Genomic DNA, 14741 nt, shown 5'->3' with positions numbered 1-14741 from the left:
AATATTTTTCAAATAATAAAAGCACGTACCTTCCCAGGTAGGAAAATGAAGTTAAACTTGGAAAATTTTAAATGCCTCACCACTATTTTGGCACATAAAAGAAGACAAATTTAACGATGTTGAAATACAAACAATAATCCGTATCTCTTTTATATAATAGTAGAAAAGACGGAGTAGAGTCTCCGAGTTTTCTCCTTGTACGTTTCATTTCCGATCTCTCGTGATCCTGAACATCGTGAACTTTTGAGACATCGTGTGCATAGTGCATGTGAATCGGTGATGGATCGGGAGCTTGCGGCAAAGGATCGATTAGGCGGCTTTCTGGTGGTGAGTGCGCCGCTACGCTGACCTATCTCTCTGTTTCAAAGACAGGAAGCACGTGTCTATAGGTTTGCGCGAAGAGACGAGAGAGATAAGGTGGTAGCTAAATGGTATTGTAGAGATAATCCATCGGTGGCTTTGAGCGGTCAGTTGATTTTAATTCGACTATAAGTGGTTCTTTTGATGTGCTTTCTAGTTCGCGTACGCTGAAACGTACTTCCGTTATCACTCCCTCGGGTCTAATCGCTCTTGTTCTTGAACTATCTTCCAGTCCATTGATATTTCGCTGACAGAGAAGAATCGTTATCGAATGGAAACGTAATGGCAACATGCATCGTTACTGCAGTCGGTGAAATAAGAGAAAAGAATATTAAAATAATTATAGATATTCTTCTGAAGTTAGAAATTCGAATACTCGTTAACTTCTCTGCAAAGGTGAGTTGACAAGTTAGCAGACGCAGAGACAGTAAGAGAAAGAAGCTTTCTTCTTCCAATATGACTGCTTAAACTATTCGATTGATAAGCGTGGGAGAACATGTCTGACGGAATTTAAATCAGGTATAATCAAACCTGACCGTGATTCGCCGCGGAGATTAATCAAAGCCTAGAAGCGACGAAAAGGCGGGGAGCGTTCAAGATGAAAGATAGTTCGCGCGCTTCGTAAACATATCCGGCTAGAGATAACGAGGGCACCTCTCGCGACTTAAGCGACGACCGTAAACGAAGCCGAGGGTTGCTGCGGGCGGTGTCGTTTTAACGTCATCGGCGACTGAAACCCGGCCGCCGTGGTACGACTTGAAAATTAACAATAACACCACCAAAGAGCTGCGTGGCTTGTCACGAGTGCTCGTTACCTTCCCGGCGAATACTTCGCCCCGAACGACGCTCAAACCACCCCCCGCGCGAAAGAGTCGAGTGGCCAACTGGTAAAACTAGGCGAGAGATTTAGGCGATTACCTTGTTGCAACGAGAACAAATCGATTTTCCTCTTTAGACATTTTTTTACGGTTCTCAATGTTTCACATCTTTGGGACTACTGGTTTAATCACGAGCGAATTACACGACAAACTATAAGAAAACTTTCTAGTATGATTGAAAACAGCGCAAATATGGAGAATTACCGCGATAAACGAGACGCCTTGCACATTTTAATATCGAGTCTCATTTCTACGGAAGCCATGAATCGTCGCATTTCGCAAACTGCATTTCGCTTTACAGGAGACGTAGACTTCTATTTTGCGGAAAGCATAGATCGAGATTTCAGAGGAAATCCTCGCAGATACGTCTATGATCACATCTGTGATAATTGTAGACACGAAGTCTGTCGGAATCGTATATCCTGATCTCGCAGAGAAACTCGGATCAAAGGTTTATAGGAATTTAATAATAATAGGACCTCTTTTGCAGAAATTATGAAACAACGTTCCACGGTAATGGTTCGTCCCCGTTGTTCATAAATCTTTCTGTCCGGAGAAACTGTACATTCAGACAAACCGGAAAATCCTAGGTCAGCCTTCTTCAAAAATCAAGGATCGTATTCTACAGAAATCGCGAGTTCACGTTCTGCACAGAAATGATATACCTCCGTTCCGCACAAAAGCAGTAAATTCAAACTCTGCAGAAATCCCAAGACGTATACGTTATGCAATTTTTAACACATACTTATGAATAGGTAGCGAAGAGTCGCCACAATCGGACCATTTAAATGGCAACTGACTCCCTAAATCATACATTTAAAGGTAGTAAATTTCTGATTGAAAATATTTAAAAATATCGTGCAGAAAAAGAGTTATCTTTCAAGTAGTCGATTTAACGATAAGAATGAAAGAAAGATAAATGTGACTATCGAATGTACCACGTGTTTATATTATATTTTATGAGTCACAATTCGTACTTTTTCATAATTTCGTCCGTGAGCACACTTTATTCTCTGGATCATGCTCTCTATACGTGTCACGTAACTTACGTAATAATCTAGATGCATGGTACCGAACACGTTAAGCATAAGTGCATAAATTGTACTGGCACGAGTTGAGAAACCTCGTGTACGATTTAGGAATCGCAGTTAGAATAACGATCGTGGCATTTACATAAAATGAATATTTTTATAAAATCGTAAACACGTGAGAAAAGCTGCGCTATTGTCTCCAAAATAAAGTGCACTTAATTTCGACGGATTTCGTGGATGGAGCAATTATTTTTAACGCGGAATCGAGTCAAGGAACGAAACGTTTTTGCCTGCCGATCCGATACTAAACGGCTGTTTTATTTCTTAACTCGTGGCCATAACACGGGGCGCGTTTCACTCTTATCGGAATCGGTTTCGGCAACAGTCGATGCCGGAATAGCTGCACCGACTGCATCGACTGCACCGGTTCGACGATGCGCTTCGACGAGGCACTCGGTGAAACGGATGCACAAATCTGCAGCGAGCCAATGGGCACGGACGTGTACAAGTTTGCAGGAGAACATTAGTGCCACGGGTCACCAAATCAAACAATGCTGAAATCAAGGGGAACGAGCGGAATTAGATAACGGTGCCTTCTGCGCGACTCGCTATCGAGGGAGTAATGTTATTGGAAGCCAGTGAATCAAAAGTTACGCCGTTTCAACGTGTTTCTGTGTGGGATACGCCGCAGCTGACTTCGGGGTTCGTTTGAAACGCAAATGCGGTCGATCGGTAGTCCCCTTTTCAAATGAACTTCCATCCCAGACGTCGGAAGGTGACACTTTTTTCATGATTACAAATGGAACTAAGCAGGAAATAAATTCATATTGAACAAGTTCCAGTTCCGCGCTGTGATATCTTTCTTCCGGTCCGCGTAGACTCGCGTTAAGATTTCTGCCAATCTTCTTTCATTATTCCATTTTTCTTCCTACGACTGTCTCGTAAATTTTTCATCTTCTCGTGGATATTCCAATTCTTTTTATGTTTATATTAGAAGCATTCAGTTCTGGACGAATATACAGAAGACGAAACGAAGAAATGGAAATCGATTTCTCTTCTTTCTTTGACTAATTTTTACAGGAATCTTATTTAAATTGTCCTCTCTTCTTCTTGTTATTCAGTTGTATTTCATGTATTCTGTGCCTTCCAAATAAAATTAAAAATAAATAAATCTGTAAAATCAACTTGACGTGCACGATCAACATCCATCGAATTCAATGAAAGCGAAGTAAATAGAGTGCTGAGTGTCTTCGCGTAATTTGAGTAGAAAGTAACATTACCGGGAGTCGTAGGATATCGAACAATACTGTGCTCGTGCCGCGGGGGCATAATGTGCCCCAAAGGGATGCGTACTCGTGATTATAGTGGAAAGCAAGTACTTCTTCGAGCAAGTCGCAGGAAACGCCTGCCCGCCGGGATTTCGCGCGCAATCAAAATCTCTGGAAAACGGGGCAGGCGTAAAACGAGAGGCAATAAATGCGGATTAATGGTCAATTTGTTCGCGAAGTCGCGTAAACGTCAAAGCAGCTGTAAGGTAATGAAATTAACATGTCAGAGTAACGTCGATCGTTAAACAGCGCGAAAAATGTCAAACAAGTTCGATGTTTCGCTAAACGACGCGCATAATTTTTACACGGCTGCGCTGTTGCGATTAAACTCGCGCTCGAGAATTATGCACGCCGATGTAACGTTAAACTGGGAAATGTAAATGCATAGCGTTTATAAACACTGGATAATATTAGTAATTACTCGGGAATGGAATAAAATAATTCTAAAGGGCTCGTGTAACGCGTTCCTCTCATTCTCTTGATTTTACCGCTGGTTTAATCGGTGGTAGGAAAAGCCTTTGTGCTGAATTTATTTCACAATTTATTTGCCTATTATAATACTTGTGAATATATGTAACAACCTTATAGAAGTGTCCATAGAAGCTAATAAAAAAATTCTTTGTCTAATTTACAATTGTATTTTATAGGTCATAATAGCCTCAGAGATTTCGAAGTCAACTAGACTTCTTTTTCCGAACGAAATCACGCCCTTCGTTTAAAATACAAAGAATGTTGAAACGAAGTCAGGCTCGAACGAAAGAATTTTTGGAACGACGCTTTTCGAGCAAAAAATTCTAACTGGAAAACAAGAAACGCGCGAAGATAACTTCTCAATTTCAAATCGTGAAAGAAAATTCCGTTTCACGTTTTCATCTACGATATAAATTCCATTCAACTCCAGAAGTAGGTTGAGTTACATTCGAAGCAACTTTTACACAATTCAATGTAAATGTCATGAATTTTATTAAATATATACACGTATTTTTAATAAATTTTAGAATATCGTAATACTAATTTTTCATTTTTATTGTACCTTCCACGCTACGCTGCGATTACGATATAATGATCGAAAAAAAAATGAATATTTACTTAGTTACGCTAATGGTTCTACAAAACAATGAAAACCTGGCTCGTTTTAGAACTAATTTTTCCCGAGAAAATTCTGCTCCATGAGCGCTATTAACCTGGAAAGTAATTTTAACAGCTCGTTATCGACGATCTCGTTAACCCCGTATCCGCGAAGCTGGACTTGGGGCAAAAATAAAACAGCATCTCACCGCCGGATCTCTCAAAACATGTTTTCAACGATAGCCTAAAGAAACGAGAGGGGAACGCGCTAAAATTATTATTGGTCGAGATCAAATTAAAACGTTACACCAGCTTCGTAGCAAAAATATAGACGCATTATTTTTCTATTATACAAATTTCAAGTCTACCTCTTTTGAAATACGACGTTGTATTTAAACACCAAATATCGACGTCGATGATTTAAATATTGCCTCTCGGTTTTGGTGTATATTTGAAGCTTTCGACTTTGAAAAAACGCAAAATAGAAAGTGCACATTTTTCCATTTAGCAAGAGTAGTCCAATGTTCGTGGTTTGCTCCGCGGCAACGCGGAATATTTCATTTCCGCGGTCGGTTTTGATGCTGAAACAACCGGATTAAGTAATCTCGTTTCCCGGATTCTAAGGGGGCGAGAAATCCGCGGTGAGTCTCGTCGATGGCAGCCAAGGCGGGAGCTTAGATATACCAGTCGGAAGAAAGCGGAGGCTTTTGTGTAACGAGAGACTCCAAGCCGCGGATAGAACTTTTCAACGTCATTCCGGGAGAGCATCTGCAGAAAACGCAGGACGTTCTCGAGTTCCGAACAAATCATTTCCAGATTAACCGCGGAGACTCGGTGTTGTCGGTTTCAATCTCCCGCCTTCGTCTATCCGACGAGATTGATTCTCGCGATAACGAAGTTCTAATTTCTGATATAACTGGGCATAAGAGAGCTATTTCTTCCCTTTTAATACATGAAAGCTAATAAAAAAAGCAAAACCGAAGTTTCCATATAATTATAAATTTTTAACCCAAAAGTTGTCTACTCCTTGCACGTCAAAAGGGGTGGACATATTAATAGAAACGAATTCCATTTCGTGGATTGTTATTTTAATAAATTTGTTATTCGAATCTAATTAAATAAACGGCAATTAAAGCCTAACATTTCTGATGTATGAAACGAACCCGCCCCAGCAGAAAAAAGCAATTTCGACGGTTTCGTCGGACATGTCGTTTAAAAGAAACGATTTGGGTTGTCGGAACGCGTCTAAAATTCCGTTCCGATTGCCAGCGTCGCGACGTTTCGAACGCGTTTCGCCTCAGGCTGCATTAATTCTTCGCGCACTGGGTTAAAGTTAATTAAACTGCGACGTATATCATCGTACGTCGCAGCACGAGCTGCGGTCGGGAACGCTGACTGCACTTGGCAAGTGTAACTTCAAGAGGGGAATGTATAAATTGTCATGAAACGCAGATTACTTGATATTAAATTACAAATTTAATGTGTGTCGGATGGCATTTAATATTTGATCGTCGCAAGACACCGTTTTTAGAAACAGAAATTTATCGAGCTTACGATTGTAAATTACCCTTTGATAAGCACGCGTTTGGATTCGATATTCGTCATTTTAAAAACCGCAGACTGTTCTTTCCTGCTTCACGCGAGTCACAAATAAATTCTGCTGGTCTATAAACTACCGTGTGTATTAAAATTTCGTGAGGCGCATGACCATTACTTTTTGCTTATCTGAAAGCGACGCACCTTCTCGCATGACACATGGCACAACACGTGCAGGACACGTTTAGTATTATTCAGCCCACGACTCATTATAATACATCATTCACGCCTGGCAGGAGAAATAAAATCACACACAGCGATCCGTAATACTATTATCTAAAAATGTTCGCTGTTCGGGAACACGCAACAAGAATAATTTCCAATGTAACCCCGCCATTCGCGTTTAACCGTATAATACTTGTACCGCCAAAATTCGGTAATTAACTAAATTTATCTATATAAATTTTCATTAATCTATTATATATTCCCAACAATCTATTGCTCAATAATGTACAACCGGTGCGTGTTTTTGCGGCACGTTCAACATAAATTCGCATTATACGCGTTGCCATCGTATCGATACGTAAAATAAACGAGATTAAAATCACTGTCTTATCAATTACTATTTATATTTTCGTTGTATAATACACGAGAAACGAGGCAAAAATGTAGAATAAAATTTTTTCCTACGAGTTTGCAGGAAAACTGACTTCGACATTAGCGTAAGTAGAAACAGCAAGTAATGGGCAGACAAAGCTTGAAATTCGGTTATCTCGAAAACGAAGCATTATACGGAAAAGATTCATACCACGCTTTCGACTTATCCTTTCGCGTAGCATCGCCCCTCCTCCCCTTTCCGGTTGTAGGATGATTAGTGTTGCACTCGGTATAGAGCGCAGTCTATTTATCGACGTTCCCATATACCTCGACCAAAATGAAGGTTCTAACGATACGTTACGATCGAGCCATTACTAAAACCACTAGCAAGTCCAAGACCGTTTAAGAGCAATAGCATCGGCGAATGAGCACGTCGATTATAGGTTGCTAGTCTGTGCTCCGTAAATGGGGCTCGCTACGAGAGAGGGGAAAACAGGGAGTCGAGTGACGCATGCAAATCGACTGGGCGTTGCTTTTATAAATCAATGTTTTCGCGCGTTGCACGGCCACGGTGTTCGCGTGAGGCCAGCTTTTGTAGGGGAAAAAAGCCGGGTGCCTCGATGATTCGATCGAAATTTTCGTGTGGCTCGAATTAAGGGCGTCACCGAGTCGCTGGAGAGAAAACCAGAAGGGAAGGTTTCGTGTCTAATGATCGGTGGGCGAAACGCAACGTCCAGTGTATTTAGTGTATTTTATGAAAAGCATAGGATCGCGTGACGTGGTCGCGTCGTTCTCGTTTTCCCGTCACCGTTGTCCACGGAAAAGTAAATAATTTATTAACGGAATAACAACCGTTTTGATACGTAAGATACAAAAACAGGGACTATGAGTTATTTATTTGGAATTGCTTGCTAATTTGGAGAAATTGTATTGGAATCTCTGAAAGTATCGATGCGTGAGTAATTAGCGATGTGTAATTGTATTATAGTTATAAATAATATTCGCAAAATGTGGGATCGATAAACCGAAGATTCGTATTAATTACTCGAACGAGCATTGTACTTGAATAGAAATACTCTCAGCCAGCGAATTCTATTTCCCGTGTACCGTAAATGGGCGTACGTAGATTATCCGTATTCCTGCAACTTTTAGTACAGGGGTATTTGTAAATTTAAAAGCATTCGGATAAATGTACGTGTACACAACGATTCGCGTGTGTAAATATACACGTACCTTGGGACGTAAAAGCTCCGTTTCCACGTTTCGAGGCTGCAGACAATGAACAGAAATTCCAACGTAATCTCTTCCAGAAAAATTAGGAAGCGTATAATTCCAAATAAATAATTCGTAGTCGCGATTATATTAGCCTCTGTAAACTCGTTAGTCGCAATTTATTGCAAACCAAATAGAAAACAGAACGTCATGCGCGTTTTAAGTCGTAAATAAAACTTACATGCCGGAAAGGGTATCCACATACAGATCTGAAAATAAAATAAAAATTTGTTATGGTCGTAAAATAAATGATTGCATATAACAATGAGATTTTTAATCTTCTAATATGAGTTAAACGCGTCCCACTATGAAAAGGAAAAGAGTCAATCTTAGGTTAAGGAGAGTGTTGTAAATTAATCAAGTAGAACGAGGACGGAGGCTGACTGGAACGTCTGACCCAATACGATCCGCGATTCCTTCCACGACGCGACTCATTAGTACACGTTCAAAACAGTGGCCCCCGGTTTTAATCAACGACGAGATTAAAATAAAATGTCAGACGCAAAGAATTTCTCGTATCGCGTTCGAGGGAAAAATCACACAAAATTGAAACAGTTCGGTTGTAACCGTAAACTAGTTCCGTCGAATCCATCAAACTTGTTACATTTCAATCCTCAACCGATTGCGGTTCGATCCCAGCGCATACTTCGGGCATTCATCACCCACGCTTCACTCCGTCGTGCTATAGTAAATCAATAAACACCGTGCCAAAGAACTTTGATCTTTTTACTTCGACCTAACCGACAGAATACACATCTGTAATCCCACGTTACATTCTATTTCACAATGTTTCGTGAAACGGTTGCTGTAAATACGGAATTCGACATCGAAAAGAACTATGGAGAATTCGATTTACGAAACGAGCGAGATATTTTGAAATTATTCCTATAATCTTGTAACTTTGGAAATCAATTTGCGAGCATACTTCCAAGGGAAAATTTTGCTGGTTTGAGTACCTAAATTCATATTTTAATCCGTGAGAAGACCAAAGTAACTCGAATAAAGGTTACAAAAATTCAGTTACGATAGAAATTTTAGCGTAGGTCAAATTGATATTACGTTCGTTCAAGCCCATCTGCCTCCCAGGGGTTAACTATAGATGATTGTATCTCGACATCCACTCGCTGAGATGGCTAGTGGCCCCTATCTGGAACAAGGTTGCCGACCCTTGCATTACGCTGTCCACAGAAGCATGAGACGATCGCGCTACCATATCGTGCGAACGTCAGAGCGAAGCTCCACGAAATTCCAGGAATTTCTTGGAACCGCCCATTAGCTCTAATATTCCCCGTGCTGTCACTCGCGCGGAACGATGCTTGATTCGCGCGAAGAGTCACAACGCGATGCTCGAATCGAATTTCTGGCCGGTCGAAAGTTATTCGACACCGTCGCGCGAAATAAAGAGAGATAGATGACACGGAAAGGGTCACGGACAGAGAACGAAGGTAAAAAGCGCGAGAAACAGGCCGACCAAAGAGAAAAAAAGTCGACGCAGCGTCCAGGGAGCTTTTTGCACCGGGAGCACGCGAAATTCGATTTTCGCGTCGGTACGCACACGACGCACGTTATACGCGCGTTTCGACGTTGCCAGGACACGGACCACCGAGCTCACGGAATGGACCAAATCGCAATAAGCGAACTATTGGAAAGATTTATTAACAAATTCTTTTTTTATACAGATATTTATAAAATAAGCTTACGTGATAATTTATTAAAAAAATTGAAAATCCCTTTAGAGCATTATTACATAGATTACTGTTAGCCGTTATTATACAGGGTGTTCAGCCACCCCTGGAAAATTGTAATGAGAGATTCTAAAGGCCAAAATAAGACGAAAATCAAGGATACTAATTTGTTGATTGAGGCTTCGTTAAAAAGTTATAGAAACATTTCCGGCCACACAGTATATTTTCAGTAAAGAATTTTTTTCTCGAAAGTTGATAGGATTTCGGGTATATGTCTATTCACCAAAAATGATTGTAATTGGCCCCCGCAACCACACATAATTTTTTTAGAACGATTTGAAATTTTTTTTTTCGCCGATCGGTATGGAATTTTAAACGTTAATAACTTTTTAACGAAGCCACAATCAATAAATTGATATTCTTGATTTTCGTCTTATTTTGGCCTCTAGAATCTTCCATTAAAATTTTTCCCAGGGGTGACCGAACACCCTATATAATTGTACCGATCTCTGAGATTCACAATACTTCTATAGTAATTGTAACGTCCTCTAATCTTATTTTGTAATTCGAACTTTGCATTGCAACCTCGATAAATAACCTTTTGCATTTCTGATGCAAGGTAAACCTCACGACAATACAGTTTTACCGCCCAAAGTGTATCACATAGTTAAGTTACGAGGTTAAACTAACAATCCCAGCTCCTGGGAATTTCCAGACACCGTTTTGTCCACGAAAACCAACCTCCTTAGTGACTTCCGGTAATAACCTAACCCAGACCCAAACTCCTAACGGCGCCCGTTGATAACCAGACACCAATTCATCCGCAGCTAACAAACTCTAAAATAAACTACCGATCCTCTGCTCTACACCTGATCCCGTCTCTCGACTTGTAACAATGCACGAACGTCAATGCATGAACGCTATTAAACTAAGAATGAACAAGTATCTAGAAAACAAGGTAACGAATCACTCGATGGAATAAATCTAGGGTTCTTGGCGGAACTTTGGCGTTCGAAAAATAAAGTCCACCCTATTGCACGGGTGCGGGGACGCAAGCTTGTCACCGGGACGCGTGCTTTGTGCGTTTCAAACTTCCCCCAACACGTTCATCGACGCGTGTGGACGCCTAACCGCGCGATTCGTCTTACGCGCGTGCAGAATGGCCGACGCGGCGTCGTTGCGTGCGGAGAACGCGGGCCCGATCCACCGCAAGTAATTAGACGATGCGTTTATCGCGCATCAGTTAGCCGCCGGCGCGCCATGACGGGCTAACTAGTTATAATCGATTATCGCCCTCGAGAATCGGATTCTTCACAGTTCAACGGCGTCGTTCGCTGCCGCAACGACGCGCACAGCGCCGCGTTGTTCGTTCTACGGTGATCATGTGCGTGCGTTGTACACTTTGTTTCCATGGCGAGCCAACTTCGCGCGGTGAACACCCTCTCGTGAAATAGAAAAAAAAAACAATATCCTTTGTCCCCTTTTCTCGGGGAACGCGACGCCGAGGCTTTGCCGATTCACTGAATGGGAATACATATCTTTCATGTTGGCCGACTGAAATTATTCCGGTTGGTTGTAATAGGAGTCGAATCGGTGACCATCGCTTTGAAAACTTGCTCGGAGTTAATTTGATATCTTGTATGTCGAAAGTTTGGTAGTTTGAGTAATTTAAAAGAATACTTTTTGCTTCTGCGGTTTCCAAAATATATCGAGTGGACTGTATAGCAGAATCTGCCGTATGCATGGATAGCTCAATTGATGGAACAGTCACCAAGAAACGAAAGATCCGAGATTCAATTCCCAGATCGGCAATCCAGCCAGCCAATTCTTTTTCTTCCTACGAAAACATTGACCAATGTAATTTGGCTACATGCTCCTGCGATCCTCTCGAAGCTTTCTCTCCTTCTGCAAATATATTCGTCCATTGCTGGCACTCCGCCGTTCGCGTACACCGAAAGGTTCGTTTCTTCAGAAACTTCGAAGGTAAATTAATTTTTTAAAGAATTGCTAAACTTACGTTCCTGCGCAAGAAAACCTGTTATTCTATTTTATCACTCCCGTTGACGTTTGCTCTTTTCGCTGTTCTTGCCAGCCCTTGATTTTCATTATTCACTAGGTGTTCGCTGGACATCGGACGTCCTCGAACGGTTCGCACGGTGTTCCAGCAGGTGTAATAGCCACCTTCGACTTACCCGGACGATCGATACCGTCGGATCTCAATCTCGCTGGGTCACGTTGATTCCACGAAGGTAAAACTATCCGGAAAAAACTTCCCCCGAGAAACCTTTCTTTCTTCTTTCTCGCTCTTCGACCACTTGCAGCCACTTAAAAACTAGAAGCAGAATGCTTGGCGAAGAGAAACGCGTATTACTTGCAAAGAACATCGCGGCCGAAACTTCACTCGAAAAGCTGCGATAAGTATTCCGAAATTGGACTGAACACCAGGCCAGATTTAACGAGCTTTAATACTTTGTCCGAAGTCGTTCCGCCGTAGTCCGTCAATTAGGGTAAACGTACCGGTAATCGACACGCTAAGGAAAATGTAAGACTTTATCGTGCTTGAAAACTTTTACATTTCGACGAAATCGTTTATCACCGACGATCAACATTTTTTAAATGAATAAAATATTAAATTAATACGATATTTTGCTATTCCTTTCTTTAGTTTCGATAAACTGTATTTCAATCTAAGAGTACATATGAATAATTAAATCTACGTTTAACACACGATTTGTTTCACTTTCTAGGTAACACCAGTGTTAATGTACCCACCTAATCTGTACGCGAGTATTCAGTTACAAGCACTGTATCAGTCATGGCTGTAAACACTATATCATCGGCGCCCTACAAACACTGTGTCATCCGTGCCCTACAAACTCTGCGTCATCCTAGTTTCCGTGTCCTCCATGAAACTTCCTAAACCTTGCCCTATGCTATCACTCCCTCTGCCACCTCTAAAAGTCTTCAAAGCCATCGTGCACAGGGTGTTCGAGAAATACGTGTACATAAAAGGGTCCTATAGATCCTAATTTTCGAGTTTTTCCGTTAGTTTAATTTACACTATTCGATAAATTGCTAATTTTCATCACCATTTTAGCTTGCATTGTACGAGCCATCCTTTCATCAAACTATTATAGATACGACAGAATATTACCGCGTATTGCGTATAGAAAACATGGTAGGAGAGGCGTGGCTAACAAAAGACTGTGTGAAACAAAGGACAACCCAGAGTGGTGCTGTCGTCGACGCTGCTCGTTCGCTATCGGAAAGTCAAGTGAACACAGACTTTAAGCGGATTTCTAGCAAAATGAATGCCGGGTCTTCAGCGGGTAATGTCTTTGTAACAGTGGAACTAATCCTGGAGCTTAATACATCGCGACTAAAAGTGAGAATGTCGATCACTGGACCATTGTCCATTTCTGTTTACCTTATCTAGAGACCAACGTAACAGGGACCGTACACCGTTACTTCTCGCACGAGAAATCGTACGGTTTTGCTTTCTACCGTTCGCCCAACGAATAATCCTAACGCGCGTAAGTTTTTCGTACGATTTTTCATGTTGAAAATTCCCGTCATAGAACAAATCGTGCGAAAAGCTCGCAACGCGTTAGGATTTTTGTCTACTATGAAAAACCATACGGCGTATGGCCCCTATTATTTATGTCCGCGTTCCCTGGGCGTCGAGTGCCGCGAATTCCGCTCGTCAAATTACGAGGACGAGCCGAGAGGAAGTTCGTCGGTCTCCAGCAGCCTCTCGTCAGACCCCGAGGTCTCAGCTTGGAGACTCCGACGGTACCAAACGCGCGGTCGTCTTTAAGACGCCGTCAGGCACGTCTGTGCGCGTATGCACAGACGCCAGAGACGGTAATCTCACGATACGTTAGATGCGCGCACAACGCCCGCACCGAGCGACTTTAAAGCGTCGAAGCTTCAAAGGAAACGCTTCTCTTTTTGCCGGGCGTTTCGATGGCTGGCTCAAGTATCGTAGGTTATTAATTTTTATCGGAAAACCATTGATCCCGCGAGCTTTAACCCTTTGCAGTCCCATGTCTGGACTGGCTGGTCACCGTAACTTCCCATAGCCAATTTTGTGTCGAGACAGTGGAATTTGTGACAATATTTTCTGACGAAGAAAATTGTTTCTCGAGACTTCAATGTTTTATAATAAATTTTACGCGACAAACAGTATCGAACCTCGAACTAATTCAAGTGTTGGAATAACATGAAAGGTAGCTTAAATAAAATAGATATCGCTAACGTTCGTTTATGTATGAATTTGACCCGACAAGCAATCATTGGTATTATTAGTGGTCCCAGTCTGGAAGAAGGTTGGCGACCCCTGATAAAAACTGACGCAAACCACAGAGGGTCGAAGCCTGTGATCATAAAGAACGGGACGGAGGCGTCGCCGGGTCCCTCGCGAGTCAAAGAATCGAGGATTATAAGGAGTCTCGCTGGGCTCCCATTAGATCGAAAGTTTATTAAAATTTACTTACGGCTGCGAAGGGCGAGCGACGGGGGTGGATTCAACCTCTCGTATTGTTTAACTGGAAAGTTTCTGCCCCGGCAGACTGCTCGGCGTGATTAAAGAGCTGCCTCGACGTTGTTCTCGCAATGAAGCTCGCCGCTTCCAGGAAAGACATTGTTCCGAAACTTGAAGCGTTCGTGGGACGCGTATCGACTGGCGCGTCGCGTTTATGCACGTTGACGTATATAAACTGCGAGAAAAATAACCCGGTTACAGGGCCGGCGAACGAACGGGGAGGACCATTTACGCTAATCGTCGCCTAGTTCCACGGTTTTAGCGGCTCTCAGAGCCGCTTGTTCGCCGCGGCAACGCATCGTGACGTAATTGATATTTGCCCGGTGATTTATGAAATTCTCATGGAACAATTTCGACCGTAAATTGGCCGCGTATTTTTAAACGAGACTCGTCGACGCGCAAACTATCGCGTACACGGTGTTCCGTGAAAGCAAATACGCGTT

The 14741-nt window shown here is 42.0% G+C and overlaps 1 protein-coding gene across 3 annotated transcripts in view; it reads right to left on the bottom strand.

Moving 5' to 3' along the window:
* The window catches only part of Ddr (discoidin domain-containing receptor 2), a 246387-nt gene that overhangs the window by 161848 nt on the left and 69798 nt on the right, over positions 1–14741 (bottom strand). Inside the window, exon 2 of one of the 3 annotated variants that reach the window (XM_076766211.1) lies at positions 8252–8279. The exons of 1 other annotated variant lie outside the window; for it this stretch is intronic. The gene's annotated coding sequence lies outside the window, so the exon portion shown is untranslated. Of the gene's footprint in view, positions 1–8251; positions 8280–14741 lie in introns of those variants that run through there. One more of the 3 variants, XM_076766210.1, reaches the window with a different exon arrangement.

Source organism: Colletes latitarsis, chromosome 6 (genome assembly GCF_051014445.1).
Source record: "Colletes latitarsis isolate SP2378_abdomen chromosome 6, iyColLati1, whole genome shotgun sequence".
Classification (NCBI taxonomy): Eukaryota; Metazoa; Arthropoda; class Insecta; order Hymenoptera; family Colletidae; genus Colletes; species Colletes latitarsis.
The sequence above is the reverse complement of the archived record's forward strand: the minus strand, read 5'-3'. Positions and strand labels throughout refer to the sequence as shown.